The sequence below is a fragment of the Leptonychotes weddellii genome, chromosome 3, assembly GCF_054177405.1.
Source record: "Leptonychotes weddellii isolate Sample4059 chromosome 3, ASM5417740v2, whole genome shotgun sequence".
In the NCBI taxonomy this organism is placed as follows: Eukaryota; Metazoa; Chordata; class Mammalia; order Carnivora; family Phocidae; genus Leptonychotes; species Leptonychotes weddellii.
The window spans coordinates 9,407,102-9,419,452 of NC_138371.1; positions in this window are offsets into that span (position 1 = coordinate 9,407,102).

The window sequence follows — 12,351 nt, forward strand, 5'->3', positions numbered from 1 at the left end:
CTTGATGAAGTGCGAAAAGTTCATTTTTGCTTTTGTTTCCCTTGCCTTTGGGGATGTGTCTTGAGAGAAGTTGGCCGATGTCGAAGAGGTTACTGCCTATGTTCTCCTCTAGGATTTTGATGGATTCCTGTCTCATATTGAGGTCTTTCATCCATTTGAGTTCATCTTTGTGTATCGTGTAAGAGAATGGTTGAGTTTCATTCTTCTGTAATGGGACTTTTTTTGAAGTTCAGGGTTGTGTCTCAACCTCATACTCCCTATACAGGCAAAAGACAAAAGTTACAAAGCTGGGACCAGGAGGGATTGCATTTAAGAAACTTAGTCTCTCTATAAAGACAGATCTTATAACTTCCTATCAAATAAGTTTCAAGAAAATTAAAACTCTCTAAAATATAATTTCTTGGAATAACCAAGGAGCAGACAGTGTATACAAAATTCTTCCATTTGTATGAAATAGGAAGAACTGTTTATATGATTTTGCTTAAATACACATGAAATATCTGTTGGAAGACTCATTTGGCATTTATAACACTGGTTTCCTCCAGGGAGGGTAGCCAGTGGCTGCGACACAAGGATGGAAGGGAGAAATTTCACAGCACGTGTGCTGGAGGGGCAGTCAGGCTGGGTCCGTTGCTAAAAAAGACTCACTGGACTCCAAATGGCAATGCTTACTCATTTACCATTTACTGCAGGAAAATAACTCAATTTAGTTGCAAAAGTAAAGAAAGGACATCATAGGTAAAGGATGCCACCCAGCAAGGAGACTGGAGAGGCAGGCCCAAGTTCCGATTGTCCTCCCTCTGTAGGATCACATCAGACACGCTTTTCTCTCTTGAATCAGGAGCATGTACAGAGAACAACACCAAGAGTCTTGGCTGGGGCTTCTTATACATCGCTGGTCAGGTCGCCAGATTTCTTATTAAGTATGCAGGCCCAATAACAAGAGCCCACTGGAGGTCTCACTGACAGCAGGTACAAATCACAAATCCTCCATTATCAGTAAAGAAGGCTGACAAGAGGCACAAACCACCCCCAAACTCCTCAGACCCATGGTCACAAACACCGAATCAGTACATTTCACTTCTTGACCAGAGATCCGTGTCATGCAGGGACTCCAGCCAAACACCTCAGGTCAATTCCAGCCCTGATAAAAATTAACCCTCAGGTCACAGTGCACTTTGGTGACTTTTGAATTTTGAAGCATAAGACTATGTAAAAGTCAGGGATTGATCAGGGAAGCAGAACCACCATTATTATTTTGGAATAAGAGAATAAGAACTTGTAAAATTGTGCAAATATTTAGAGAAATAAGGGTCTGAACAGAGGAATTAGTGGATCTGGGAAAAGCATGTGTGGGTGGTGGAGGTGAAGCATGCAAGGGGATCTAAGGGACCAGCGTGATGAGCTGCTGGAGTGGGACAGTGAAGGAGGATGCTGGAGAAGTCCATGCAAGATCGTTACCTCAAGGTCTTTGCACTGGCTGTTCCCCTGCCTGGAACAGCCTTCTCTGTAGAGATCTACATGCCCTGTTCCATCACATCTTTCCTGTTTTATTCAGGTGTCACCTTCTCGGGCCACCAAGGTAATGCTGTAACCCAATCTTCCCACACTTTTTTTTTTTGTACTTTATTTTTCTTTAATGTCACTTATATTTTGAAACACTCTGTATTTGACTCATTTAGCTTGTTTATTTCCTATCATGATGGCAGGAATTTTAGTCTGCTTCGATTCCTGTTTTACCGGCCACCCCCGAGATGGTCGATGCTCAGTAAATGCCTGCCAGCTTTATGAACAATGGAGTCATGCAAATGCTTCTTGGACAACTTTATTCCCTCCTTAGAGAAAAAAGAAAAGTATCTATTTCCATATGCTTTTAAGAAAAATTATATCATGACTAGTAATGATACATTTTCATCTCTAGTCTGCACCCAGAGATACATCATTTGCCCCAGGTAGAATTAATCATCATTCTAATCAGGCCGGCCACTTGGTTACATTTCTTCTTTTCCCTTTGTATCACGTTCCAGAGACAATCAAATTCTAAGTTATAAATAGTACCTTTTTAAGATAACCAGTGGCAAGACAAAACAGTGCTACATGTTCCAAGCCTCTCTCCTTTGTTCTGACTCTCGGCTTTAGAGTGCCAAGCAAACAGAAGAAAAATTGCTAAGGGGAGGGGAAGATTGAATTATTACAGTTTGTTCAGAGTAATATAATTGTCACATTGTCCCTAGGAAGTAGGATGATTTCTAGAAGTCCCTCTTCTATAGATGAGGACATTGGCACAAAGCGAGCAGTCAGTAATTCAGCAACAAGGTAGAAAAGTGCTCAGATATTGCCAGCCCAGGATTTTATTGCTTACACACATTCATAGCACTGGATAGATTTAGCCTGGGTTAAGATCAATGGCTTTCATGGCATCAGTTTTCATAGTCACAGACCTGGGTGTGCAAAAGCAACTTGTATAACTCAATCTCAAGTTCCTTTCTGGGAGCTCAGGCAAAGAGTACGCAACACCCTCTTCTGGTCCCCTGTGTGTCCCTTGCAGTCCCTGTGAAAGTCCCTGACTCTACACCACTGTGGCTACAGGGTGGACCCAGTGGCTTGCTTTCCTAGAGAAAACCTGCTCCTTTTTGGAAACTTGCACGTCCCTCTCCTGCCACGGAAAGCAACCCTTGGAGGCAAGATCGCCTGGGCCTCATTCTCAGGCTCACGTGAGCCCCTCCATGGCTGCGTGGCCTGGGGAGATTTGCTGGACTTCTGTCTTCAAGAGCAGGGATGTAAAGGGGTGATGGGGCTTAAGTTCCCTGGTTTCCTTTAGTCTTATGATTAAAACCATCAGAGGAAATGATATTGTGTTTCTACTGAGGAGAACACAAAGAATTGCTTCTATTCCTCCTCTAAAGCTTCATATATTCCAAACTCCCCCCCCCGCTCCCCCCCAGACTCGGAGAACCTTCGGAAGGCAAGGTGGGGGTGCTGAGAAGGAATGGATTCTGCCTCTGTGTTCCCTTGCTGGTGAATTCCCTTGCATACCCTGTGGTACCTTTTGAACCCAGAAATGATGAAACTGTCGTTTTTGTCGTGCTGTTGATTGCTCTATGAACCAATTACAGCCTGCCCACAGGTGACCGTGGTGCAGCGTCTCACAATTTAGCTGGAGGAGGTGGTGAAATCATCAGTTTGCTTCTCAAACAATCATTCTGTCAAGGTCTGTAGAGTCTTTTTTTTTTTTTCTGAAATCAATACGTCCACTGCGCTAGCCAACTGTGAGAATATTTAAAATCTTCCTGGGCATTTCTGTCTTGCTTTGTTCTACACTAAGTACTATGCGGCTCTTTTGTTGTCCACTCATAGGGGATGTGGTGGGAGCAGGGGGAGCAAACCCACAGACATGGGTCTATGGGGCACAGAGATAAAATGTGTTTCTTCCTGAGATTTCACTTTGGTAGCATGACTTAGAATTTTTTGAGCTGCCTCTCCTAGAAAAAAGTACTGCAACCTTTTGTATTGACATCTAAAATTGTGAGGAAGTCTAGTTCTTAAATGAAAAGATAGATTTGTAATCAAATGACCCTGTGACTGATTTTGTGGGGTCCAATGCCTGTTCTGTGTGTCACCACCATCATGAACCCGTCCAGAAATACCCTCATCTGAACAATGGGGATAATCTTTCCACTTTGGATTATTCTTGGGCTATTTACATGGAATGCTATGTGCAAAATCTGGAACAGAAGGATGTAATAGAGACATATTTTCTTAGCTCAGGATGTATGCTGTTTAAAAAATATTCAAATGTCCATTTGAATATTTTTTGAATATTTCTAAAATCGTTTGTTTCTAAAAAAAAATGAGAAGTGAGAAAAGGAAGTTAAAAACAAGCAAATAAAACAACACGACAAAACTGAATGAGGCTAGGAAAAAGAGGACGGCAGATCATTTTCCAGGCATGAAGCCAAAGGGTGAACTAGATTTGTTCACGCAAAATTGGCAGTTGTTCTTCTTATTCTATAAAGCCCTTTCTGATGTGCAGAATTTTTTAAAAGACAGTATTTTCTGTTTTACATGTTACCTTTTAAAAAAAGGAAATGGATTGCATGCTCTGCTACACTTCAGTTTCAGAAAGCAAAATTCATAAATACATTATTATATTCTGCTTGGCTATTACAGAATAATTTTGAAGATCCGCTTTCTTTCTAAAAATTGATACCTAATATAAAAACGACGGCCATTCAGATTTCATGAAAGGAGCAAGAAGCAAGCTGGGAAGACTAAACAAGAGAGTGACACGTTTGCTGAGATGCCACAAACCGCCGGTCCGGGCTAGCCCCCTCCCCACACCTTGGGCTGTTGGTTAGGCAGGCTAGGCATGGGACCTTCCGCCTGGGGGAATCTCCACGCTCCATGGGTGGTGTCACTCCAGGATTGGTGACCCCAGCAGGGACTCTTCTCAGTCACCCCTCTCGGCTCTACTAGGGAGATCTCAGAGCTCACCTGCCAACTGGTAAGGCTCCCCTCTGGCTTTTTCTCGCTTCCCTTCCCAAAGATACCTCTAGTCCTTCTTTGCACACTGAGAAAGGCCGTGGATCCTGACATTTTCAGGCTGAGAAGAAAAAAATCATATTCTGGGCCTGTTTGGAAGATTGCCTTAAGGAAATAAGTGGTCCTTTGTCACTATTTATATGTCTGTCCCTTCGAAACTTATCTCGTTCTCACACAGCTCTGGGAGCTGTATTGACATGACTTGCTTCTGTTTTCCTAGCAGGTGATCCTTTCTAACAATCTCCATTCTGGGACACTTTCTTGCCCCAGTCATTGTCAGTTTATATTTGAATTTGCTGCCCTGTCTGAATGATAGCAACTGGATTAGTATACATTACATTCCAATTATTCCTTTAGTGTCAAGAGTCATATAGGGTTGTGTTTGCAGATTTTGTGGACACGAGAGCAAACACACACACATGTACATAGAGAGAACCCCCACAAGGTATGTGGCGGTGACTCAATATTATGTGTGATTTTAATCATGATGTTAGGCTGCTAGGTCTTCTTGTGGCTGGAAAGACCATGTGTTTAATCTAAATGATTCTCAAAATCCTCAATTCTTTGAAGCAAATAGAAAAGATTAGAATTCATAGGACAACATTTCTAACGATCCCTATTTATACTTTTCGCAGATTCTCATATTGCTTGTACTCTGACTAGTTGTTTCAGTGTACATGGCTCTTTTTATTTATTTATTTATTTATTTCCTGCCTGGTGTGTTTCATATAGTAATGCATATTTTGTTATTGCAAATGAAACCGATTTGCAATTGGGAAGATAGCCACCTGGAAATCAGTTGATTGCTATATTTGCAGAAAGAAAGGTATAAAAGAAAACCATATATGCTAAAACTATTAAAAGTCCCAGTTTGTACGTGATTTAATTCTTTCCATTTTCTGTTTGTTTGTATTTCCTGTAAGTGTCCATTAGCCCCACTCTTCTAGAATCAGCATGTTTGCTCTTTTCTTACAGATGAACACCAGGGACCCTGAGGATCGATTAATCATACAACAAACTAAAAATAAAAAATGCTGTCTAGATAAGAAACTGCTAAATTGGCTATAAAAACTATTCAAAAAAGCAATCTAACACCAGGGCCCAGAAAACACAGACGTGAACCTCATGTTTCCGACTGTTTTCCCGTTTCTATTTCACATTGAAAATTGCTTCATAAAAGACATCGGTAGCAGGTCAGAAAAGTAGGAAACAATTTGTTTCTCTATCTTCTGATACCAAAGACAGCCCTGTCTTTTTTATCACAAAAGATTCAAATTTCCTGATTTGCATTTCTGTTTTCTTGACTATCTTATAAAAGATGTTGAATATGGGGAGGGGGGGAAAATTATTCATCCTGGTGTGTGATGCTTATAATTCCTACTGAGCAATACATCTGTCATGGAGTACAGTATTACAGCTTGGTAAAGGGTATGCAATATATTTTTCAGCCTATGTGTAACATAAACTATTGGACAAAGATGAGAAAGGAATTGAATATGGTAAGCACAGGGCAAATGAGCTCTTACTGCCACAAGCAAATGTCAAAAGCCAACAACAATTACATGGGAAAAAATTAACATGTAAATTTTAAAGATTTTATTTATTTATTTGACACAGAGAGAGAGAGTGAGCGCGCACAAGCAGGGGGAGTGGCAGGCAGAGGGAGAGAGAGAAGCAGGCTCTCCACTGAGCAGGCATCCCGATGCGGGGCTCCATCCCAGGACCGTGGGATCATGACCTGAGCCGAAGGCAGATGCCCAACTGAATGAGCCACCCAGGCGCCCCTAACATGCAAATTTTAAAGTACTACTGAGCTCTAGTGGACGCACTGCCCTGTCTGTGGACACCAACAAGAAAAAGAGGGTCATGTTTAGCTTTACATGATCCTAAAAGAGAGCAGACAAAGAATATTATTTTTAAAGAATGAACAACTATTTCATTAAGTAATAGTGCATAAAACGTTCAAATATACAAGGCAAGGAATTCAAAGATTGCCGTTTTAAGGCAACACTGGAAGTTTTAAAAAATTCAAACGATGTGGTTTAAATCAGAAAAAAGTATTTTTAAAGATTGAAACTATTGAAAAATGGTTTTCATATAAATAAGCTACAAAATAAGATTTTAAGTTAAGAAGGGAAATAATAGAAGTTAAAAAAAATCCACTCAAATCAGCTTGACATTAGTCTTCAGTAGAATTTAGCTATTCATTGGGTATTTTTAGGTAAATGGTAATTATATTTAGGAAAAAACATTGATTTAGATAACACTAAAGTATCATTTATGTAACTATGTATAGTAGATAAGTAGGTAGATAGAAGATAGGTAGATGTAACAGGTAGATCATAGTAAATGAGTGTTTATGTTTCCAGTGACCTTTTTTTCTCCCTTTGCAAATGCTGTAAGATATAGAACTTTCGATCTACATTTTCTTATATACACCGGTCCCTAGAAAATGACGCTTTGCCTTAGAAATGAGGAAATGCAAGGACAAATGTGTTAGGAGACTTTGTCACAAGGCAGTCCATGAAAACCCAGAAAGAAAATCCACGTCTCCAAATTCCTTCTCCAGGGTTAAATGAGGGCTGCCTTATTTTATGTATTTTACCAAGTGATCATTTTTATATCCTGAGAGGTAGGACACTGGCATAAATTCTCCAGTTTCTGACCACAAGACTCAGCTTGGGATGGAGTCCGACTTCACCATTCATTAACTACAAGATCTTCGAAAAGTTACCTAATACCTCTGTGCCTCATGTTCTCGTTTGCAAAATAAGGTTATTATTAGTGCCTACTTCATTTAGTAATTGTATTAATGGAGTTAATATAGCACAGGTATTATGTGCCCAGCACAGTTATTTGAAGTAATGTCATTAATAAAAGATGTGAAATTGATAAATGCCCAACCCAGGTTAAAACTGCCTTAAGCCACCTGGAAACATGTATCACAGCCCATAGTACTTCCCCATGGTAGCTCTCATCATCTTTTTATTTAAATCACTAATTTAAAAATTATTTATTTATTCTCCGTTGCCTCAGCTCTACAAGGGTCACGGTTGAGTTTTTAGTTTTTATAGCAATATAGCAACAGTGAATAGCATAGTAATTGAACCAAATTGATGCTTAATCAATATTTGACCTCTGCATTTTACAGTTGAGGAATTAGAGGGGAGGTAAGCTAAGTGACTTGCAGTAGGTCACCGATTAATGATAAGTAAAGCCACATTTAGAAGCTAGGGTGGGGGGCACCTGGGTGGCTCAGTCAATTAAGTGTCCCTCTCTTGATATCTGGCTCAGGTCATGATCTCGGGGTCAGGAGATCAAGCCTGGCGTTGGGTTCTGAATTGGGCATCAAGCCTGCTTAGGGTTCTCTCTCTTCCTCTGCCCCTCCACTGCCCACCACCCTCCTCCCCCCACCCAAATTCCTCAGTCAATCTGTCAGTTCAAATGTGTCGTTTGAAAGAAGAAGAAGCAGAAAAAGAAAGAAGAAGAAGCCATGGTGAAGTTACCACAGTCCCATCAGGGACATACCCACCAGGGCTGTCCACGGGTATGTGAAGTACAGTGGCACACAGCCCCCATTCAGAAGGACTCCGAGCCTGGCTTAGGGCCAACTGTGCTGTTTTGAAATTCATAATAATCATTGAACGAGGGGCTCCACATTTCCGTTTTGCACTGGTCCCTAAACATGATGCAGCCCATCTTGACCTTCATGCAGCTTCATAATTCAACCTTCAAAACAGATTCAAGGGTCCTGGGCTAAGAGCCTTCCGCAGATTAAAGTGGAGTGGAAGACTCTGGAATCCTATTTTGTAAGAGCAGCAGGAAGAAAGGCCTCCTTCCCTTTAGCCATTCCCAGGGCCATGGGCATTCCTCTCTCGGGAGCTGGGAGGGCCCAATGGCAACTGCACTGACCTTAAGAGAAATACTTTTGCAGTCCCCATGGTCACAATGAATCCACAGCACAACTGTTCTCTTCAGACCCCTGAGGCCATACCTGAGATTGTAACATTTAAATAACAAGTAACATCATCCTGCATATAAAACTCAAATCAAGCTTTAGCAATTCCTACATCCTCCTGCTTTGGAGCTTTCTCTCCTCCAGGATGTAAATGCTCCTTGGTTTCCCGGGGCTTCCTTCTGCACAATTTCATCAGGGTTCATCAGGCCCGTCTCCCAGCCATCTATGGAGTTACTGATAAGGTAAACTCATAGACGAATTAAAATGGAAGTGTTAATAGATGTTGACAGACCTGGGTTTGAAACAGCAGGACAATGAATGAGCTTCACCAGCCTTCTGGTCTGCTCATGTTCTACATGTTGGTGAGCTATGCACACTCCAGCCAATACTCTCCACCCCAAATATCTCCCAGAGGCTGAGCAGTTCTGATATTTTCATGATCTGGAGGTTATTAGTCAGCTTATGATATGATATGAACCCCTACTAAAATACAAGTTACCAGGGCAAAAGAGTAAGCTAAGTCATATATCCTACGCATTGCTTGCACACAAGTGTGAGTTTATCACATGTTTTCTGGAATCTAGATTTTACAGTGATTGCAATGCTATTAAGGAGGGGACGTAGGGGAAGACAGGAGGAAGAATTAGGCTCTCAACACCTCCCCAACAATCCAACAATCCAATTAGAGTCAGATCACTCTTCCCCCTGAATACCTATTGCAAATCTCCTAAAATTACCTTGTTCTACCACCCCCACCATGGTTTCCTTTTCTTTTCACATTTTTGGCAGAAGACAGTGGCTCTTGTTTTGTAGGGAAAAGATAAACCAATGGGTGGGACTTCCTGTCATCCAAACATACAAACCTACAGTAGCTTCACCCTCCCCTGCTAATGGAGACAAGGTCTATTCTGAATTGTCAACTGCTTCATCTCTGTCACCTTCATATTAGCACTTGAACATTGCAAACTTGTCCAATCATAAAAACAAAAACCAATCTTACCCATGGTGGCAACCATACCCCCGCCCTGTAATATATGGCCCTAACTCTATCTTTCATGGTGAAGTGCCCAAAAGATTTCTCTTACTCCCCTTTGCCTCACTGACAATTTGGACCATTCATACCATGCACCATCTGACTGTCCCCACCCTCCATGAGCACCCCATTAAGGTGGCCTCCACGTGATTCAATACAGTAGATGCTTTCCAGCTTTCATTCAACCTAATTTCTGGGCAGAACTTGACACTGACAAGTATTCCTAGAAATACTCTACTTTTTTGGCTTTTCCTTCCATTCCTCTGGCCAATATCTCAATCCCTTTTTTTCCCTCTTCTCCACTAATTGAAGCTGTTTGGAATATTTCAGAGCTCAGCACTCAGCATTCTTCCCATTTTAGTTTTTCCAGTTTATCATAGCGCATCCACTCCTATGACTTCCTTTACTATCTTTATGCTAATAGCAAAAATATTTCTGCCAAATATAATGTCTGTGTCAAATGTTTCTTTTCAGGACAAACCTATCTCTATAGCTTAGGCTTTATGTAACCCTGACGGTTGACATGCCTGCTGAGGAGTCTCCAGACACTTGAAACTTAATGCGGCTAAAACTGAACTCATGGTCTTTCCTCAAATACTTCTTGCTTCTCTTCCCTCCAGAATGCCTTCTCGCAGTAGACGATGCCACCATCAACTCTGTTGCTCCTGCCAGGAATGTGGAAGTGATTCTTGGCTCCCATACCCCTTCAGCCCTTGCTTCTGATCAATTACTACATCATGATGCTTCTGACTTCAAAATATCTCTCAAAGAGGTCTGTTTCTTTCCCATTTCTCTTCACTGTCACCACCTCAGACAACAGCACCATCATCTTCACTCTACCTCCTGCAATAACCTTCCAGGGGCATCTCTCACACACAGAACCCAACCCCCCCAATCTAATCTTTGCTTAGAAACCAGAAGAAAGCTTTTCAAATGCTAATCACTGACACTTCCCCTTGGAACTCAACTCAATTTAGTAGCACCCTGTTACTTTTGATAATGGTCTGAGATCCTCATCCAGACTGTAACTCCTTGTCTGACCCAGACCGCTTGCCTGCCGTATCCCGTGCCGTTCCCATCGCCTATGCTCCCATCACGATGGAACCTTGAATGGGACTGCTCCTCCTACTTACAGCCTTGGCGGTGTTGTTTCATTTCCTTGAAAATCTCTTCTTCCTAATCTTCACCTGGCTACATCCCACTCGTCTTAGAGTGTGCCACTTAAATATCACATTCTTAGACAATCGTCCAGTTTTTTATACTGGCCCCCTGCTTTGTATTTTTACAGTACCTATAATTCTCCTTTGAGTACTTGGCATGACTGAAATTATTTGCATAACTTCTACCTCGCTACAGCTCTTAGCCAAAAAGCTCCATGAGGCAGGGATTATTATATCTGTCTCTTCCATTTCTGTGAATTCTGCACTTAGCTTTGCATCCTACACAAAGTGGGAATTTACTAAATATTCGTTAAGTAAATGAATGGGCAATTGGAACCGGCAGGTACTAAAATCCTACTTGGAAGTTTGTAAGGTTAAGACCAGGACTGCCCTCAAGTCTGGGCGTTGTGCTCCTGGAAATAGCAAAGGGAGGATTAAATATACCTAGAAAAAAAATGAAAAGTCTGGTTTCATAAAATTTTGTCAGCTTATGGCGCTAGATCCCCACTTTATGGGTACACAACTGTGCTGAGAAACCTCTCCAAAGACAGGACTGTAATAAGTCTGCATGGCTCAGACAGCCTCTGTGCTTTGTGTCCAGGATGAATTGGTTTGAATCACTGCTCTACATGTCACAAGGTAAGTCCCAGGGCCTCACAAGCTAAGACTGTGCCACAGGGAGTCACACAGAGGCAGTGGGAGACTGAGTCTTCTCATCCACCAGGCCTTCACTCATGGTGTGTATCTCAGTGAGCTATGGGGATTTTCAATTAATTTGCTGTTAATATTTTTTTCTACTTTTTCTCTTTTTGAGATTAGAAGCAGCAATGGCAATATCACATCTAAAATGTGCTAGCAACAAAATAGGGTGTTTTTTTTTGTTTGTTTGTTTGTTTGTTTAATAAGTAGAAATATTTCACTGCATGAGAACAGATGCTTAAGCACTTGTTCCTCCTTTACATTTTAGCATGTTGTTTTTCTCCAGATCTTTCTTAGAGGGCTAATTATATGTGCTGTGGGGGCATCTTCAGCTTTAACTGTACCAGCTTATTACATGATGGTGAAAAACTAATTGGAAAATATGGTATTTTACAATATTGATTCACTTCCCAAAAAAAAGAAGGGGCCATGCAAGATATTTCCTGGTGCTGACTATAAAATGTCTGTGCCTCCAAATCAGTAAACTATAAATTAGTGAAAATATAGGGCTAGGATATGTATGCCCATTAATTTAGATCACAATGCTTGTCTCCAGAAAGTACTAATAAATAGGCTTAATAGACCTGAACCCTCAGATTATTATCATTAAAGGACAGAACATAGCAACATAACATTATTAACAGGATTTTTTCCATTTCTTCCATGTCCTGCTCATTTTTCCTTCTATTTAATGGAATGCTGTTTGTTTATGGCCATTTCTTTTCCAGCTGTACTAATAAATCTCAGACAAAAATATTCCTCTCTCTCGTTGTTTGTATCAGTGCTGCTCGTATTCCTAAAGAGACTTTTTTAAAAGAAAGGGAGTAGTGTTGACCTGGACCCATGAGGCTTTATAGCACTCCCTGGCTTCATTTCTAGAAAAAAAATGCAGAAGCTACACATGGTCTCAACTAAGGTTAGAGCAGGCATTAGTCTGCCTCCTCCAAAGAAGATCAAGA